Below are 22067 nucleotides of genomic sequence, written 5' to 3'. Positions count from 1 at the left end.
TTAGTATTGTGTCCATTTCATAAGTGAGGATCCTGAGCCACAGAGAGATAAGGTAAATTGCCCAAGGTCACATTCAGGCTAGACAGAGCTGATATCCAACAAGAGAATCCACCTTAGTGTTGCCCTCAGGATTACAGTTATTACACATTTTACAAAGCAAAGGTCGTCATGAATATTTTTTTCCTAATGGTGTTAACATTTAACAAAAGTAATAAAGGTAAAAGTAGAATATTCACACTCATTTCTCCAAGTTAAAAACACAGTCACGTTAGCATTATTTTGCTTTAATTGTGTTCCTGTAATTGAGACAATTTGGAAACAGTTAACGCATGGCTAATTGACTGCTTAAAGCCTAGCTTCTTTCAGCCATAGTCTCTTTGTTGTTTTTATTTTTACCCAAACTTATCTTATGCAACTTTATTATTATTGTCATTTATTGATCTTTTCTTTAAATAATATATGCCTATTTCCAAAACCTTTATCTTCCTTTCAAAATGTGGGCTAGCATTATAACTCAGTGATGGAGCACTTGCTAGCATGTCCATGACCCTAGGCTTGATCCCGGCACTGAAACAGTAGTGAAGAGTGGTGTTCATAGTTAACATGCGGCTTAGCCTCTGCTAATTTGACACAAGCTAGAGCCATCTGGAATGAGGGAGTCTTAACGGAAGATTTTCCTTCCCCCCATTTGCCTGTCAACAAGTCCATTGGGCATTTTATTTATTAATGGTTGATACAGGAGGGTCAAGCCCACATTTGCCTGGTGCCACCTTTTGGCAGGTGGTCCCCAGTGGCATAAAAAAACAGGCTGAGAAAGCCATGAAAGCAAGCCAGTAAATTAGCATTCCTCATTGGCTTCTGCTTCAGTTCCTGCCTCCTGTTTCCCACTTGATTCTTGCCTTGACTTCCATGTTAGATGCAAGAAGAGCTAAGATCTTTTCTTCACAAGCTGCTTTGGATACAATGTTTTATCACAACACTAGAGAGCAAACTAGAATATTACCTCTCATCAAATACCTCACCGAAGCTGGCATGAGCGTGGAGGAAGGCACTGGGACACTGGGGTCAACAATGACTTTCTTGAATCTTTGGGCTCCAACCACAACCACCCCTTGCCTCCAAAATACTGATCTCACTAAACCATTAAGTTTCTGGTTGTTATAGCCAATGGTTCTTATACATATTGCAAATAACACTAAGGAAACATTGTGTGAGCTAGTAGCTCAAATTGAGAGCTTCCACACGGGTTTCCTAACAGGGTGTTGTCAAAGCTGACTTTTGACTCCACGGAAATGATACACAGAAACAGGTAACATGCCAGAACATCCCAGGCTTACTAATGTTGCGACCCCTAATACAGTTCCTCATGGTTGTAGTGATCCCAACCATAAAGTTATTTTGTTGCTGCTCCATAACTGGAAAGTTGCTATTGTTTTGAATCGTGATATAAATATCCAATATTTGGGATACCTGATATGTTTCCCTTTGAAAGGGTCACTTGACCCAAAAAGGAGTTGTGATCCACATGTTGAGAACCACTGAGGTAGGGACTAAAAATACAAAGTATAGGTGATGAATGCAACGCTTTGGGGGGCTATTAGGACATCAGCCCAGTCCCTGTCTATTTACTTTCTGCCACTAAGAGATGAGTGGATTTCTTCTGCTCTGTGCTACCAGCACAGGCTCAAAGTGACAAAGGCAAGTGACCATTGATTGGCACCTGGAAAACCCAAAGTGAACCTTTCCACTTTGTAATTGTTTTTTTTTTTTTTTTTTTTTTTTGTGTGTGTGTGTGTGTGTGTGTGTGTGTGTGTCTTGGGTTTTTCGTCTCAGTAATAGAAAGCTGACTAACATAGTTTTAGGAAGAAGGAAGGCGTGAAGTACTACTGCAAAGTTGTAAGTAAACAAATGACATAAAGAGGCTGGCATTCTCAGAGCAGCAATTCTGCCACTAAGATGAAAAAGGAAGAAAAAGTTGGTGGGGAGACAGGACTTGGAAATGGAGGTCATGTTTGGAGCCTGTTGAGGTAATCCAGCAAGAACAGGGGCGATTCTGAAGGCACTTCAAAGGAGCTTCAAAGAGTGCTTTGAGGACTGCCAGTCCTACCAAGCCACTGCAGAGCCTCCCTTTTGAGTGCTTTTAAGAACCTGCAGCTCATTTAGAAGTGCATTCAGGCAGTTTTGCATGTGTGGCAAGGACGGTTTTCCAAACAATGGCCCTTGAGTGAAAAATTTCCTCATTGGGATGTGCATGACACTCTTCATGCTAGAGATCACTTCCCCTAAACCCTTCAAGAAAGTAGCTGCTTCTCCCTGGAAATCTTTATAAGCTTTCGAGAAGATGTGGAGAGCCCCAAAGGTTAGCTGATAGAGATATTCTCTTTCATCTTCATCCAGAATTCTACCGAGTGGGACCTAAGATGTGCCTAATCACAACATCAAGAAGCAAATTGAATTGACTCCGACCCTGCCCCACATGGCCAGGGGGCCAGTCCAGGCAGCTGCAGCAGACGCTACAACGCATGTCTAACCACCCTGATATATACGCCTGGCTTCCTGGAGCCACATCTCTTTCCACAGTTTAGCAGGCTCATTAACATTCACGTCTTTCCCAGCCTCATTATCTTGCCCAGATGTTCCTGTGACTGCCCCTTTAAAGCATCTCTGTCTATATTTTATTTACATTTGTTCAGCAATATTGATGCTTAATGAATAAATGCACTAAACTGTCAGTACTGGAGACTAATTAAATCCATGTATGAGTCTGAAAAGCTGATTGAAAAATTTGCAACTAAACTGGGTTTAAATAAACACTTTAGTGTAGTGCTTTAATTACACTTTAGTTTGTAATGTAATTTTTGGCTGTTTAAACTATGATTTAGGCTGAGCTAATTACAAATGATTTTCTACTCTGTAATTAATAATAACAAAATTGTAATTAGACAGCTGCTCTGCATCAGGGCAACAGTTTGTGTGAGCTGGCTCATGGTGATTGGCCTGGCAAAGGCAAAACAAGAGTACTTAGTGGTTGGGGCAGGCTGTGTCTCTCATCATTTGTCTTTAAAGAACCATGTCAGATCATACAGGTAAGTTTCATAATCCCTGGTGATGACAAGGAAAGGGGCATTTGCCATTACAGGTTGAGTGACACCCAACAGACTTTCTCAATTCGGGTATCTTATTTTTGAAAAAAAAAAAAAAAAAAAAACTACATCTTTTCTTCTCAAATGTGGCTTTCAGTCCCCCCACCTTTGGTCAAGAATTAAATCAAAGCAATGAGGATGTCAATTAATAAACCTATCCATCATTATCATCATCACCATAATAAAGAGGGTCTCTAGGATTTTTATGCTAAGTAGATTTGACACATCACAAGCCATCTCAAATTTCAGGTCACAAAGTTGCAATTATCTCATTATTTATGGCCCTGGTAGGGGGGAGAGGCTGTGTATCAAGATTCTGGGGTAGCACAGAGAGTGTGGCTTCTGTCTGTTTCATGATGGTTATAGGCTGAGGGACAACACCAGAATGGCCGGCAAAAGAAAGGAGTGGACTCAGGGAGAGGTATTGCACTCACACCTACATGTGACCTCTCTGTGTGATCAGTGCTTCCTCTAGTGATGCAACCCCAGAGTGGGTGGACTCTCTGCACGGTAGCTCAGAGTGAGCAAGAGTCCCAAACATAAGGTAGAATCTGCACCGATATCCATGGTTTCATTTTGAAAGTAGTCAGATGCCCATCTACACTCAGGGAGAAGAAACACTTTGATGAGTGAACAGTGAGATGTGGTATCCTGGTTGTGTTTTTTTTTTTAATCAAAACTACAACATCAAAAAACCCTTCATAGCAAGTCCTAACCCCTCACAGTGCTGATAGGTGGTGGGGCATTGGAAAGATGCTTGGGTCTTATGAGCGAATCATTCATGGATAAGATTGGTACTTTCATAGGAGATTCTGAAGAGCCCCTTTGCCTCTTCTCCCATGCAAGTACTGAAGAATTTAAGTTAGCCTGGGTGATTCCATTTTGAAATAAGGAGCCATCTTGACCGGGAGCTGAACTCAGGTACCAGGAAACATCACAGAATGTGCACAAAGTTAGCTCTCCAAGCAACGGCCTCCAGGAAATATCACAGAATAAATGTTTAGTAAAAAAGTAGAGACAATCTCCCTGGCAATTGTGATTATGTAAACAGTCACCTCTCCCCTATGGCTTTTACCCAATTCTGTAATGTCAAGGCATGAACCTCCCTGCTTTCTCTCATGGAAACATTTATCCCCCTGCTTGCTATCATGGAAAGCCCCTGCTTACAGTCTTTTCCTTTAAAAACCCTGCTCACTCAGGGCTCGGGGTCCCACTTCTCTGCTGCTGTGTCAGTGAGACTTGGGTCCCGAGTTCAATTGCTCTCATAATAAAACTCTCTTGCTCTTGCATCGAGTTGTCTCCTGGTGGTCTCTGAGGGTCCCATGATCCTGGCATTACAGGACAATGAAAGGAGATGGCTGTTTGAGAACCAGTCTACCAGCACTTTGATCTTGAACTTCCTAACCTCTGGAACTGTGTGTCATAATTACAGCTGGTTTTGATCCACTTGGTCTATGAAAACTTGTTATAGCAGCCCAAATAGCCTATGACACAGGTGACATTACCACAGATTATACCAGACAGAAGAATGTAGGGTCAACACTGAAAAATGTCATGTGCTGTAGATTTGTAGTTTGAAGCTTCTGAACTTCCTTTGCTACAAATTGGATATTTAAAGTAGAATTAATGTGAAAATGCAAGTGACCTGCATCACAAACTGAGGTCTGTAACAGAAAAATAATGACACCGTCTGATATGTGGCACAGGTGAAGTAAGAGCTATCAGCCAGGTGTTCTACATCTCCTCCTACTATCCAGAGCCCTGTAAAGAAAGATGTTTGTTAGTCTCTAATTACAGCCTGAATTCTGAACAATTTATTGTCGGATAAATTTCTATTTCCCCAACTCCATCTCTTTTCCTGGTTGACTGCTCCATTCTTATCCACTGCTATGAACCTTTACCCACTGAGCGACACCAATGACCATAAAATGCCATTTTTTTTTTCAGTTAATTTTCTTTTTTTAAATATTTGTAAAATGCCATTTTTATAGGAAGTTGTTTCGTGGGGGTACTTTTAAAGAGTAAACAGAAGAAGCAGTGTACATAGAACTATCATTTAAGTCATTTTACATAAAAGATGATATCAAAATATATTAGACGAGCTGAAAATATCTTCATTTCACAGTTTAAGACATTTGTATATTCCAAGAAAAGAGAAGAGTTGAAAGCAGGAATTCATTGTGTCATTGAAGGGTCAGAGAGAGATATGATTAAGAGTGTATGTGAAAGTATGAACTTTCTGGAAAAGAATTGTCTGTTTCCTCCAACAGTGAGGGATGGATGGAGGGAAAAGTGTGTAAAGACTTCAGTGAAGGCAAAGGTAGAAGGATGTTCTAACAGTTAATCTTACTACGGAACGACGAGAGAGCCTGAGCTTGGGAAGTCTAGTGATCCACCAGGCTTGACAGACCTTTTCTAAGTAGCCTGAATGGATTAGAACTTTTTTTTTTTTTTTTTTTTTTTTTTTTGGCTACTGCAACAAAATCCTAAATATACAATAAAAACATTCTCTGTTGTGGAAAAACTCTGAGTGTGTGGATGCTTGGCAACTCAGGGACACGAAGGAAACAGGCTCAGATGGCTTATTCTATATTCAAACAGTATCATCCCCCTGTTTCATACAGCGTGAGGTGCTTTACTAATCTGCCACTGTTCCAATTGTCATAGAATGAAACGACAGCAGGAGAACACAACCTTATTCCTCTTTGAAGAATTTTCATCAGTCATTGTTTTAACGAGTAGGCGATCTTTTATTTAATTTTAAATTTTCATTATATATATCCATTGCACATGAGACTGTATTACATAAGGATGTTTTCATACTAGTTGATCTTACTGCCCTCCACATCCCATTTTCCTTATCACTCATTCTTACTCATATTTTCATCATAACTATGCAGGAAACAACCTGGGAATTCATGTAACTGAAAATGAATGCTATGATGCTATGGAGAAATGAAGGGGATACATCCTGAGAGACTACAAAAAGTTCCTGCTACATTAAATACCATAATGTTGATAAATGCACGGATAAAAAATATTCTAAGTGCTGAAGACACTATCATAAGAAAACAGTCTCTATTTGCAACACAATTAGAATCCTCTCCAAATTACATTTAACAAAACATAGAACACAGAGAGCACAATGATGAAGAATGCTGGACCTGAGCTGCTGCAATAGGCTGAGCCATGTGAACCATAACACACCAGAGTGTTGGACTATAACTATGTACGAAGTTGAATGACACACGCTAGCTGATGTTTTATGAATAAGACCTCAGCTGAAGCGTGTTTGCTCTCTGCACTCCAGTGTTTATACAGTGATTTAGAAGTTCCAGATCCATTTCAGAATCTAAGTCCTCATTTCCATTAATTTCCTTTATGCTTTTGCTCTGAGCTCATAACACTATCATTTCAAAAATTAACATTTAACTCCCCCAAACTTCTCAGGCCTCTTTTAATATGTGCTTGCTTAGTATCTCTCAGCTGAAGGCTTCATCTTTCTCCATTGTCTGCCGGGCTTGCTGCTGATATCAAGATGTCTCTGGATATGAGTGGTCAGCATTTGCACTTGAGCGCCATTTGTCACATCCACCAACTTACTCTCTTATTTCTTTTGCAATGACAGTGCTTTCCTCTTGAGTTTGCCTCTGAAATTTGGAATTGTCACTGACTATCTCCATTGCCTCAAACATAATTTTATGTCTCAAAATCTATCAAGACCCTGACCTCTCAGACAATCACCCTCTCATCCCCAGTTCTGTTGTCTCTTCATCTTGTGGCTGTTCCTAAAATTGCAATTTATTTTCTGGAAGTTTGTCTGAATCCATCAAGTCTGTCTGTCCCCCTTATTTATGTTTAAATCAGCCTTTAAAAACACCATCTTTAGGATGTCTCACAATTTATACAGTCTAATTTCCCCCTTTCGCTTTCAGTTTCCACGTTGAGCCCTCATTTCAGATGACAGTATTACCTTATCTTGGACACCTAGTGATCCAGAACTTGCAAGTTAACAGGAGTTACCTATCCTCAGATGTCTAACATACACTGGCTTTGATACATATGTTCCTAAGATAAGCTAAGACCTCGGTCAATATTGAGAGGTTCTCCTGTGTTTGCTGTCCTTTGCTTGTTCTATTGTCTTGTGTACATTGTCAACTAGCCCTATTGAATCTCTAATTTGCTTTTCTCTAAACGCTAATTCAGCTTTACTCTAAGACGTTTTAATGTAGTAAATGTTCGACAGCACTGTGACACTTCTCCAGTACACTTGAAGCAGGAGCAATGTAGCCACTGTTATATGAAATGAGGAGAACCTCACAGTGTTTCCACTGAAGTCAAGAAAATCCAAGGTTGCCCACTTTTCCCACTTTTCATATTCAATGTAATGCTTGAATTCTTAGATGGAGCAATAAGACAGGAGAAGGAAATAATAAGAAGAGGCCAAAGTATGCTTACTTGCTGATGGCATAATTCAATATGAGAACTTAAAAACTTCATTAAAAATTACTAGACCAGATAAAAGCTTTAAAAAAAATCCTGGCAGGGCATAAAATTATCATGTACAATCACTCTGGAAATCAATCTGGTGCTTTCTCAGACAACTAGGAATAGCACTTGCCCAAGATCCAGCTATACCACTTCTAGGCATATATCCAAAAGAGGCTCAAGTACACAATAAGGATATTTGATCAGTCATGTTCATAGCAGCTTTATTTGTAATAGCCAGAAGCTGGAAACAACCAAGATGGCCCTCAACTGAAGAATGGATGCAGAAAGTATGGTACATCTGCACAATGGAATACTACTCAGCAATTAAAAAAAAAAAAAAAAACAACAAGGAAATCATGAAATTTGCAGGCAAATGGTGGGAATTGGAAAAGATCATCCTGAGTGAGGTATCCCGTAGGAGAAAGACACATATGGCATATACTCACTCATATAGACATATAATATAAGATAAACCTACTAAAATCTGTACACCTAAAGAAACTAACTAATCAAGAGGAAGGACTCTGGCTAAAATGCTGAATCCCCATCCAGAAAGGCAAAGAGGATGGACATCAGAAGAAGGAGAAAACAGGAAATGAGTTAGGAGCTTGCCACAGAAGGCCTCTGAAAGGCTCTGCCCTGCAGACTATCAAAGCAGATGCTGAGACTTATGGCCAACCTTTGGGCAGAATGCAGGGAATCTTATGTAAGAAGTGGGAAACAGTAAGATCTGGAGAGGACAGAAGCTCCACAAGGAGAGCAACAGAACCAAAAAATCTGAGCACAGGGGTCTTCCCTAAGTCTCATAGTCCAACCAAGTAGCATGCATGGAGATAAACCTACAACCCTTGCACACATGTAGCCCATGACAGTTCAGTCTCCAAGTGGGTTCCATAGTAATGGGAACAGGGACTGTCTCTGACATGAGCTGATTGGTTTGCTCTTTGATCACCTCCCCCTGAGGTGGCGAGCAGCCTTACCAGGCCACAGAGGAAGACAATGCAGCCACTCCTGATGAGGACCTGACAGACTAGGATCAGAAGGAAGGAGAGGAAGACCTCTCCTACCAGTGGACTTGGGGAGGGGCATACATGGAGAAGAGGGAGGAAGGGAGGAGTTGGGAGGGGAGGAGGGAGGGAGCTACAGGGGGGATACAAAGTGAGTAAAGTATAATTAATAAAAAATTAAAAATAATTAGTAACTTTCTTACATGTAATTAACAACCATTTTGATAAAGAAATAGTTCCAACCATAGTTTCCCCAAATAAATATATCATAATAAACCTAATCAAGGAAGTGAAAGATCACCACACTGCAAGTTATAAAATACTGAAATAAGAATTAAAGAACAAGAAGCTAGAAGATGAGACATCTTCTCATGCTTAAGTAATAGAATTGATATTCTAAAAAATAGCCATAGTTTAAAAAAAGAAAGAAAAGAAAACTCTAAAGATTCAATAAATACCTATCAAAATTCCAATATCATTTTTCACAAAAAATAGGAAAACTATATTGAAATTCCCATGGAAACACAAAAGACCCTGAATCCTAAAAGCAAATCTGAGCAAAAGGCATAATTCTGGAGCTATCCCCCTACCTAATTTTACATTATACTATAGTACAATAAAAATAAAAATGGAATTCTATTGGCCTAAAAATCAGACATGGAGAGGAGTGGAATAGAATAGAGAACCTAGACATAAATTCACACAGCTACAGACACCTAAATTTGAATGTCAAAAATACAAATTGGAGAAATGACAGACTCTAGCAAATAGTTCTGAGAAAGCTGGCCAACCACAGATAGCAGTGTGAGACAGGATCTCTATCTGGTCTCTATTACAGAAATCATTCCAAACTGACCAAAGACCACGGTGTAAACCTTGAAACTCTTAAGAGGGAAAAATAGGGGTAACACTTCAAGATGCAGGCCCAGGCAACCACATTCTACCTAGGAGTGTAGCTGCTCAGGAAATAATGAGGAAAATGTACGTTCACCAAAGACCTCATCTGTTCCTAACATATTCGCTCAGAACTTCCTCACACAAATGGTCATTAAACACATGAAAAAGTATAACATAAGGTTAAAGAGATGGTTCAGCAGTTTAAAATTGCTAGCTGCCAGTCACAACGACCAGAGTTTTGATCGCAGCATCAACTTAGTAAGCTGAACATTCCACACATGCCTATAACTCCAGTTTTGAGAAAGGAAGAGACAAGAGAATTGCTGATTTTTGGATTCCACCCCAAGAGATAAAACTTAAGCCTAAAGTTCAGGAAGAGGTCCTGGATTGAAAGAAAAAGTGGTAAGTGTTTATCAAGCCCATTCCCAGGCAGGCTCCATACCCAGAAACTGTTGTTGGCCAACACAGAACAGTATCCAGAGAGGTTTGTTTGTTTGTTGTTTTGTCTGTTTTGTTTTGCTATTTTTGAATCTTTTTTTGTGTTTTGTTTTTGTTTTGTTTTGTTCTTTTGAAAGAAAAAGAATTTGAGGATGAATGAATAAGTACATAGGGAGAATCTGGAAGAAGTTGGAGGAGAGGAAAGAATATGATCAAAACAGACTGTGTGTGAATATTTTTTTTAAAGAAAACATCTAAAAGAAAGAGAATTATTTTAAAAAGAAGACATGATAGTGGAAGATACCCAGCCTTTTGTATGTTCACATAGGTGCACATACCTGAACACACACACATACACACAGAAATAAAGAGGTGGTGATAGATAGATAGAGATAGATGATAGATAGATAGATAGATAGATAGATAGATAGATAGATAGATGATAGATAGATAGATAGATAGATAGATAGATAGATAGATAGGTAGATAGATAGATAGACAGATCTCACTAGCCATCAGAGAAATGAGGACTAAAAATTACCTTGAGATTCCTTCTCACCCCAATGAGAATGTCAGCCATAAAGAGAAAAGGATGTGGAGAAAGGATAGTTTATACACAGCTGGTGCGAGCTTAGGCTAGTCTCCCAGTGCAGAAACCACTGTAGAGGGTCCTCAAAAAGCTAAAAATAGACCTACCATGTGAACCACCTATACTACTTCTGCCTAGTTATCAAAAGGACTTCAAGACACTATACCAACGAGATATTTGCACATCAGTTCACACTGGCACGGCACTATTTGTGATAACTAAAATTATGATCAGCTTCAGAAAGTAGGGAATGCAACAAGAGACTGTGGCACATATAACGGGAACTGTTTGAGCCATAAAGATAAAGTTATAGCATTTACAGAAAACATGGATGCAATTGTAGATAACCATATAAGCAAATTAAGCCAAGTCTTAAAAAGACAAATATCCTGTTTTCTTCCATTGTGATTTCTAGGTTTTAGATACACACATAAAATAATGTAGTTCTATATAACATAAAAGTCAAAGTGACTCTGTCTAATGAAGCAGAAGAAACTGTAGAAAAACTCGACTCTTCAGAAGGAGAAGGTGATATGGATGGAAATAATAAATGTCTTCATGTCACAAAATACAGTGTATGATAAGTAAGCATATACAGTGAAAAGATTTGAAGTTACATTAAAGAAATTAAATAACAATAATAAAAAAGAAAGTTAAAGCACACATGGCTAATTCCTCCTTTCATTTAAGTTATTAGAAAAAAGAAAGAGCGCTGAAGTCACAAACTGTCTGTTTACTGATATCTGCCTTGTGGACTGCCATACTTAAAAGCTAGCGAATGTTTCTTTCATTGTGAGCTTTGCTTGTTCATGATAGAATAGCCCAATTACTGCTTCTGGGCAATGGCCCAGCCAGATTTTATTCAGGAAGAAACTTACTCTCAAACAACACGCAGTAATGCCCTTTGCCCTGAAAGAAGCCACAAAGGACAGCTACATTATCATAAGCAATAAAGTGGGTCTGGGGAAATTAGTCTCCTGCAGAGAAGAAAGCTTTCTGATGCCATTGGAGCCTCCATCATCAAATAGAGCCAGTGTCGTGTTGGAAACTGGAGTCTGCTTTGTTCATAATTCTGCAGGATGTTGCTTATAAGAAAATTATTAAGAGGTCATTTTTGACCACCAAGCAGCATAACCTCGAATGTAATCTGTCACTTAGCCGAACAGTCCGTTCTTTAAACAGTGACCTCAGATCTGCTTCTGTCCTGTCCTTATTGCCTTGTATGTTATTTTTTTCCCCAAGTGTATTTTTTTTTCTAATTTTAAAAATCAAAGACCACAAACTGGCAATTCAAAATGTTTTTAATATCTCAACGTCCATTCTTTCAGTGCATTTTGTCTTATGTCAATCCTGAAGAAGTCACCGATAAAGTATAAACAAATTCAAAGCTGTCAGTCCGGAGCCTGGGGTCCACAGTTTCCCTTGGAGACATTCAGGCACCAATGCATACAGGTGCTGGGTTCGAGGAATGAAGTTTCAGAGTCTGCAGGATCTTGTTCAGTGTGTGGGGGGTGTGGGTTCCGGTTGCCATTTCCAACATAGTTCTAGTGCTACAGCCCTTTTAGAGAAACAGCTCTCCCAGCGATGCAGCCAAACGGCTCTTCCAGTGATACAGCTCTTTATCAGGGCAATAACGGCTACGCAGGTAGATAGGGTTTTTCCGGTGAGTGAATGGCATGGGCTGTAGCTGAGGTGTTGGGAATGCTTCGTTTGCATGGAGAGAAATCCCAGGTCCTAGGATGCATAAACAGTTTAACCCCACACTCGTCTCCCCTTCTGCACAACAGGAAGCTGTATTGTTACCGGTCTACCATGCGTGAGTAAGCACAGAGTGTCCTACTTGTCTTTGCTGAAGTATGGTTAATTACCTCAGTAGGACAAAACAAATCATAATTATGAGCAGGCTGAAGACATTTTCTTCCAACTCTGACCAAATTCATTTCTCCTCCTCTTATAACCTCATAACTCCAACTCAAGGTGTCTGTTTCCAAAGAAGGTCATTCTTAAAATATGACTTTTGGGCTCATAGATTTTATTCAACTGCCCCATTCTGAGAAAGCACACTACATAAATCAAGGTATTATTGCACTTGTCACTAAATCATATTGCTGGTTCAAAGAAATATTTCTCCAGTTGTCATGTGACCAACAGCCTTAGCATAATCTGAAAACTTGTTAGCAATGCAGATACTTCTTGGTCCCACTAAAGACTCACTGGATGACAAATTCTGAGATAAGTCTAAAAATCTGTTTAAACAAGCCTTCTATGTAATTCAAATATGCACTAATGTTTTTCCAACTACTTCCCTAAGAGGAATACTTATTTGATTCAAATACACCAAGGTACAGAATTTATAAATGGCACCCAAATAAGAGCAGATAAGAGCTCGGAGAATTCTCCAGCAAGAGATAGCCATCGGTTGCATTTGGCAGAAATTTAAGGCGTGCAGTGGGAAAATTGGAGGAACTTTCACAGTTTCCAAAGGTCAGAGGCAGGCTTTAGAACTTCAAAGTTGGAGGTCATGGTGCCAAAAGTGGCTAATAGTAGTGGAGAGCTTATGTAATTGATTTCAGGAACATATTTGCCTCTCTATGCTTGATTCTGAGTTGCAATCAGGGTAAAAAAAAAATTTTGCTTCTAATTATAAAGATATGCTTCTAATTATTGATCATCTGGGCCAGTTCCAGCAGAAGTATGGTTTAGTTTGCTTGCTGGATGCTGCAGAAGGTTGCATGTCTCATTTTCACACACATTCTGGCCACTTTCTGTGGAAATATTCAACCTTAAAGCCCTGCTCCCCTTTAGAGTGCTCTGTAATGTTTGTGAAGTGGAACCGGTCAGGAATGGCTAATGACCTAGGTCATCTCTAAGCCCTGTGCTGTTGTCTCACAGTCATTGTGTCATGAAGTCTTTGACTCCTTTGTTGTATCATCATAGCAAACATCTGACAAGAAAAGAACTCTGTGGATCCACTCAGGTGCAAGCACACCAGCACTAAAAACATTTGGAGAAGCAAAGAACTATGAATAGTTTTGATAAAGTCCTTGAAACAAGGAGCCCATTTACTCAACTCAAGAAAGAAACTAATGTCATAGGCCCTAAGGACCTACTTTAGAGAACAAAGCACTTTTAACCATTATGGAATATACATATAGCCTGTTCTGATATTCATGAGGCTTTGAAAACAAAAGAACTCAAAGCTCTAGAAGTCTTCTAGAAGCTGCTGATCTTCAGAAGTAGACAGCTAAGATCTTTAAAACAAGCTGATGACCTTGAAAAAAAATTGTAATTTCTGGCTAAAACTTTGTATCTCTTTCTTATGATGTGGGATTCTGAATGGTGTCTGCCATTTGGTTTGATGTTGACACTGTAAAGAACTACAGTTTTAGGTAAACTTTACCTAGTAGAACATCTTGCTGCAATCTTTCAGAGTTTCATCTCAAAGTAGTTCTATCAACATATAATCATTCTCACTTCTCAATGAGAGTCTGCAATAAATCTGAGCAAGTCACATAAAGCTTTCTAATCTAAAACACAATGTTTCCCTTTATGGTATGAGGATGCAGAATGAGCTACCAGTGAATTGAAATATGTACGAGAGAGTAACAGAATTTTCAAGAGGTTAATAAATTGGATGGCTGAAAGATATGTACTCTCACCCAATAATGATGCTCTTATTGGGGTAGATCCATGAGGTCAAATTAGCTGCCTAGAGATAGTTCAGAAAAAGTATCCACACATTTTAAAGTGACAACTGCTCCTCTAACACGAGGGTCAAGCCTTGATGACCCAGTCAAAAGTGTACCTATTGTAAGTGATGGATTTTTGATGGTCTTATGATTTATGCTTTTAAAGGCTCACTAAAACTGTACATTTACAAGTAGTTTTTTTTAAGGTGTTTTGTAGGTTGAAAGGACCTGCTTGTATTTGGGCTCCAAAAGGAGTGGTTTTCTAACTGATAGAGGGCTACTGCTTTCCATATTTGCAGCAGCATCGTTCACAATAACTAAGTTATGGAATCAGCTTAGGTGCCCAGCAAGAGATGGCGAGATAAGGAAAATATGATGTATACATATAATAAATTTTAATCAGTTATAAAGAACAAAATTATATCATTTACAGGGCAAGTGCTGGAAGTGGTAGAGGCCTTCATGTGAAATGAAATTACCCAACCCTAAAAGACGAACACTATACGTATGTTACATATTTTTCTATGTGGTATGTGCGTGACTGTGAGTGTATATGTGTGTGTGTGCACAGGAAGGCACACTGCTATCATATAAGTGTGACATGAAAGTGGAAGATGGGCGTTTTCAGAAGAGACAGGTGACTAAGTGGGAGGGGCAAGATGAGAAGATAATGAAAGATGAGGATCGTCAGAGAATGATACATTTTAATAAAACTTTTTATGAAGCCCATCATTGTGTGCAATGAATATACAGTAATAAAGGTTATTAATCTGCTGGTAAATGGTGCTCCATGCCTTTAATCCCAGTTCTTGGGAGGCAGTGGCAGGCAGATAGATCTCTGTTAGTTTAAGGCCAGCCTGGTCTACAAAGAAAGTTCCAGGACAGCCAGGGATACACAGAAACTCTGTCTTAAAGACCCCCAAAAAGTTATTAATCAAGAGCTATGGATATAACAGAAAAAAAAATCACACCTGCTACCTGAATATTCTGAAGAAAATCCTAAAATTGCTCTATTGCCCCTTCTTGAGAAGTTTATGACAATTTTGAACTCTCCTTAGTCCATCTGTTTATCCCTTTTTAAAGAGTCAGTGCTTTAGGAAAAGCAAGATTTTGAAACGTCACGTTTCTTTTGGGCTAAAGCTGAGAGCACATAGAAGTAATCCTTTTTCCTGTTTCCTTGTGCTCTGCATAAAGTGTTCATTCTTTGAATAAATCTCCTATGTATTATTTCAGAATCAATCCATGAAAGAAATTTAGACCTTTTGCATATTAAATGAAGATTTGGGGAATACAGCATGTGTCTTGAGTAAATCCAACTTCTGAACCATAACTTTCTACATTTATCATTCTCCACTCTAGTTTAATTCAAAACTGCACCATCTAACCATCAGGGGCTAAGAGCAAACAGAAAGAAAAGAGGAAAATATATGGGATTCAGCTGATGGTTTTAGGAAGAATTAGTATCTGGGTGATGTTTGTTTGGGTGCTACAGGAAAGAGAGAGAAGTCTGTTGTATACTTTGAGATCATAGGCAAAATTAATCATTTTCCTTTTGTTTTTTTCTATTGCCAAAAATGTTAATCAGCCTGGTACAGGGTAGGAGATGATGCAATGATGTTGGGAATTAGCCCTTTGCTCTGAAGATTGAGTTTCATGGATATTGAGGTTTATATGGTAGTTAGGGATGGCCTATATGAATTTTAGTGCATCCTATTCCAATGTATCTTCCTGTGTTAAGGACTTTTTAGGACATATGGTGTCTATAATGGTACTAAAACCTTACCTGGGTTATACATCAAACACAAGGGAGAGGGAGAAAGTATATCAGAAGCAGATACAACTTGATTCTGGATGTTGAGATCCTTTAGCTCCTAATAAGTAGTCACAGCATTTGTGCTTAATCTTATAGTTCCATTTACAGAGTAAATCTCTCTCTACTAAAGTTTTACAGGTGATACCACGGAGTGAGAAATCATGTTGAATCAAAGGCCAAGGATTATATTTAAGGGCTATGAGATAGGGAAAATCCATGGGGAGCTATAAACACAAGCAACAGAAGTTTAATGTAAAACATGAATTGCCCATGAGGACAAGGCATGCCAAGATTGGTAATAGCCAGGACCTGATGAAGTACACATCTGTTTGTAGTTGATTCGCCTAAGCATTTAAGGTAAGGCAAGATACTGGCTGGTTTGTTGTTGTTGTTTTCTGTTTGTTTGTTTGTTTGTTTGGCTATATTTTCTGCTTTATGAGATAGCTTTTCTTTGTCCTGGTTTATTCTTTGTGAGACGGGCTGCTCTGGTTTAGAATATTCCTTTCATTTAAAATATCTCCAAGTGTCATTGTCAGCAGGTAGCCTATTAAGAAATATATCACCAGCTGTTTAATCCACATAGCTGTGTGTTCAAGCCCCATCTTGCTTTTATTGAAAATGTTCTGCGTGAGCTATGGTCCCTGCAGTTCAGGCAAGAGACACATAGCTTACCCTTAAATAAGCCTTCCTTTATTGTATGAAAGAATTATGGTCCAACTGATTTTTATTAGAAATGTTTAATTACAGCTTTTAGGAAATGATCTCTACTATGGAAACCTTTTATTTTAACCACTGGTTTTACTGTAGAAGAAAAAAAAAGCACTATGAGTTGGTTCAATTAAACCCTTTCATCTAAAAGTTTGCATTTGGAGCTGTGATCAGTATCTGAAAAAGCAGATCTAAACCAGACAACCTTGATTGTATGCTTCCAAACAAATTCTAAATTCTTCTCTAAAGCAGTTTCTGGCCTCTGCTAGGTTAATGGAAATCCTTAATGATAGCTTCTAATGTGGCATCCATTTAGGGATTCAACTGTGCAATGCCTTCGCTCTCCAGATGTACCTGCCTATCTAGTTACCAGTGGCAACTGGTGTTCTGAGATTTTAGGAGGTCATCAGAAAGAGGTAAAGGGTCTGGATAAGAGGAAGTTAGAGGAGCCAATGGAGTGTAAGAGAGAAAATAGAAGAACAAAGGGAAAAAGAAATTTGGTACTGGAGTCTAATGGAAGACAAGGCATGCCAAGGCATGCCAGTCTGTGTTAACCTATATTTGTCAAATTGCTTATTAAGTTTGGCCCAATAACCTGTTAGTGGTGCCCAGTCTGCTTCCCACACCACAGAAAAAAGCCCCTGATATAACTGAGTCATGCCTCCAGTGACCCAACCCCTCTTGTTAGACTCCACTCACGAGGTCCTATCACCTGCCAAAGTGGTGTACTCGGCAACAACCCTTTATCACATGGGCCTTGTCCTACTTTCCTCTCTGATGCTGTGATAAAATGCATTGACAACTAGCAAACTAGGAGAGAAAGGATTTATTTCAGCTCACAATTCCAGCTTATAATCCATCAGTCTTAGGAAGTCACAGCGGCAGGACCCTGAGATAGCCTGTCAACTCACAACCACAGACAAGAACAGAGACAAATTAATGCGTGCATGATGCCAGCTTTCCCTGCACATATGCTGTTCAGGATCCTGCTTAGACAGTGGTGCTAGCCTGGTCTGCATATATCAATTAACATTCAAGACATTCCACCACAGAACTGCACGTAAGCCAACCCAATCTAGATAATTTCACATTAAGACTATCTTCCTATGTGATTCTAGGTTGTGTTAATTCGACAGCTAAAACCAACCAGCATAGCCATGAAGCAAATCTTCATTTTAGTGATCTTCATAAAGAATTAAAAAGAATATGCTTACTGATCCTTTATTTCTTAGGGTGCTTTTTAAAAGAACAGTGTTGTTCCAATCATATTCCCCGGAATAAACCTGCACTCTTCAAAGTCAGAAGGCTAGATTTTTTTTTTTTTTTTGCTCTCAATTCAATTCTCCCCCACCCTTGAGCCATGAGAGAGAAAAAATAAAAAAATATATATATATATATATATATATATATATATATATATATATATATATATATATGGAAAGATGGAAAGAGAGCCTTTATAGTAATGGGCAGGAATTGATGAGGCCCACATCAGTTTGTAGTTGACTCGCATGAGCAGTTAAGGGTAAGGCAGGGTACTGAACGTGTATAAGGGGATACCCACATGGTGAGAACTGTAAACTCAACTGCTTGGTCAATACTAGAAGGGCCACATGACATGCCTGTGTACCAGTCGGTGCCCTTTTGAGTGGAAACATGTTCCGGCAACAACACAAAACAGAAGCACATAAAGTAGCAGAACAGAATTGAATGGAAAGTGATGCCCTGACTCCATGAAGACTCCTAGAGCATGGAAAGGGATTAGAAACTCGGGTACCAACCAGAATCAAAGTCTCTGGGGTACTTACCCAGAAACTGTGATTAAGAACTGATATCATATTATTTTGTTAGTGTAGTCTACTATCACTGAAATCAGCCATGTATACTCGAATGGTCAAGGCCTGGAACCATGGCATGAGCATTTCAAGTCTCATAGCAATGGAATCTTCAAGAAAACTACAGAGATAAAGGCAGACTGATGAAGTTTAGGCAAAGGCAAGTTCTTTATTCAGTGTTTCCTTTATTATTATTTGTACTTGACAGAGACTCAAGAACAGGCACAATAAACAATTATAAGGCAATGGCTAGAGGGCTACTTAGAGGTGGGTTTTTAGAGGTTGTTGGAATAAAGAAGAGATGCACTAACTAGAATAGAGATTGCACAGAAGCTTGAGAACATGTGTAATTAATCGCAGGGATATATTTTCTTTTCTTTGGAAGTTTTAATCAACTGTTTTGAGTGGGAGATTAAGAAGGAGAGCAATGGAGAATTTGATTAACTAAATTCTGGTTATTATATGTTACAGACTTTAGTTGGTCTGTTTGGGTTGATTGTTTTGGAGTTTGTGTGTCAGAGATCTACTGGCATGTATGATCTGGTTTATAAAATGAGCTATAATTCATTAACACACTCTTTTGAGGATATCAAGGAACTGAGAACTTGAAGTAGGAATAATATAGTATAATCATTACATGACATCATATTAGCCAATATACCTGACTTTCTCATGTTATCATTGTTAGTACTGACTACGCAGTGAGGGCAATAATGAGAGCAAATATTTCTAAAGATAAACCCTACACTTTTCAGCTGCTGTGTCATTTATTTATCATTATAGAATCCTACTCTATCCTATTTGGACATAACAGAGTTGAGAATATACAACAAAGAGAGCTGCTTGCCACAATTCACACACTGCTTTCATTTCTCTGACCCTCCTCCACCTCTCTTTACGGAAACATATACGCTCAAGGATTTGGGCTGTGTTATCTCCTTTATTTGTCAACTCAGCCATCTCATATTTCCACTCATTTTAGTTAGCCTGTGTCTTGAAGTGCCTAGCACTTTTTTGTCTGTTTTTGTTTATGTGTTTGTTTCTTTCCTTTTTTATGACTGCAATACAGTCTCTAGGGTCTTGGCAGGTCTTGTTCTGGGTTCAGCCTTGAAAGGATGAGCAACAGTGCAGGTGTGAAAGGACGAAAGAGCAATTACCACTGGAGAAAGAGTCTGGAGATCAAGTTAGGGTCTCCTTGCCTGTGCACAAAGTGGACTTTCAGTAATGCTGTGAATATATCTAGCTTTCCCCCCTTACATATGTTCATAACACTGAGAAGTTTACAAAAAGTAAGAGACTCCACTGTGTTTAAAGCATTGTATTTCCTCAAATAATTACAATTATTTGTTTGAGTGACAAGTCTCATCGCCTAGGAATATGTTAAAAATTCAGGATTTCGGTTTGTATTCTCAGTCCCAATTAACTAACAGTTATTTCAACAAGACCATCCTCTCTCAAAAGGATTCATAATATAATTGAAATTTTCAATACACTATTTTTTTTGTGGATTTTGTACTTCTCATATTCACTCACATTGTTGAGGAAGGTCAAGTTTTGCATAAGCTTATTGATTCTTCTTCAATACTTGGGGTTGAAAGACCACACAACAACCACTCTGGAAAGCAATCTGGTGCTTCCTCAGACAACTAGGAATAGCGCTTCCTCAAGATCCAACTATACTACTCCTAGGCATATACCCAAAAGTGGCTCAAGTACACAATAAGGACATTTGCTCAACCATGTTTGTAGCAGCCTTATTTGTAATAGCCAGAAGCTGGAAACAGCCCAGATGCCCCTCAGTGGAGGAATAGATACAGAAATTGTGGTACATCTACACAATAGAATCTTACTCAGCAATAAAAAGAAGAAAATTATGAAATTTGCAGGTAAATGGTGGGATCTGGAAAAGATCATCCTGAGTGAGCTATCCCAGAAGCAGAAAGAAGCACACGGCATATACTCACTCATATAGACATATAATATAGGATAAACCTACCAAAATCTGTACACCTAAAGAAACTAATCTCGTCTGGTTGCTTCTGCTGGACGCCTCCAGGGAAACACCTAAAAAAGATAATCAAGAGAGCGGACATGGGGTAAGATTATCAATCCTCGTTTAGAAAGACAGATGGGATGCGCATTGAACATATGACAGGAGTCTACTGAGCGCATTTGAAAAACTCTAACTAGCAGTGTTTTCAAAGCAAAGACTCATGACCAAACCTTTGGCAGAGTACAGGGAATCATAAGAAAGAAGGGGAGTTAGTCTGATGAGGAAAGGATAGGAGCTCCACAGGGACCAAATATATCTGGGCACAGAGTCTTTTCTGAGACTGACATGCAACCAAGGACCATGTATGAATGTAACATAGAACCTCTGCTCAGATGTAGCCTGTGGTAGCTCAGTAACCAATTGGTTTCCCATAGTGAGGGGAACAAGGACTATTTCTAACAGGAACTCAATGACTGGCTCTTTGGCCTCCCCACCCCCCAAGGGAGGAGCAGTCCTGTTAGGCCACAGAGGAGAGCTTTGCAGCCAGCCCTGAAGATACCTGATAAAACAGGATCAGATGAATGGGGAGGAGGTCCCCCCTATTAGTGGACTTGGCAAGGGGCACGGTGGAGATGAGGGAGGGAGGGTGGGACTGGGAGGGAATGAGGGATCGGGACACGGCTGGGATACAGAGTTAATAAAATGTAACTGATAAGAAAAAAATAAAATTAAAAAAAAAGAAAAAAATGTGATTTAGCAGGGAAGTCTTAGGTGAGTGGGTATATGCTCTTGAAATGGCTATTTAACACCCTTTCAATTTCTCACAACTGTCTCTCTCTCTCTCTCTCTCTGACTCTCTCTTCTCTGGATCTGTCTATGTATCTTTCTTCTGCTTCTGTCTTACCTCTTCTATCTCTTTCTTCCCTGACTGCTAAGAACTGAATAATCTTGTTCCACTGTCTACTCCCTGCCAGGATGTTCTGAACAACTCAGACACAAATGTTATCATAAACTGAAACCTCTGAATTCATGTCCAGAATAAACTGGTTTTTTTCCCCTTCAAAAAAAAAAAAAAAAAAAAGAAAGAAAGAAAAGAAACTAATCAAGAGGAAGGGCTCTTGCTAAAATGCTCAATTCCTATCCAGAAAGACAAAGAAGATGGACATCAGAAGAGGGAGAAAAGAGGGAAAGTCAGGAGCCTGACAGAGGACCTCTGAAAGGCTCTGCCCTGCAGACTATCAATGCAAATGCTGAGACTTATGGGCAACCTTTGGGCAGAGTGCAGGGAATCTCATGAAAGAAGTGGGAAACAGTAAGATCTGGAGAGGGCAGGAACTCCACAAGGAGAGCAACGGAACCAAAAAATCTGAGCACAGGGGTCTTTCCTAAGACTGATACTCCAACCAAGGACTATGCATGGAGATAACCTAAGACCCCTGCACAGATGTAGCCCATGGCAGTTCA

Source organism: Psammomys obesus, unplaced genomic scaffold (genome assembly GCF_907164565.1).
Source record: "Psammomys obesus unplaced genomic scaffold, mPsaObe1.curated_primary_1811, whole genome shotgun sequence".
NCBI lineage: Eukaryota > Metazoa > Chordata > Mammalia > Rodentia > Muridae > Psammomys > Psammomys obesus.
This window is presented reverse-complemented; position numbering follows the sequence as displayed.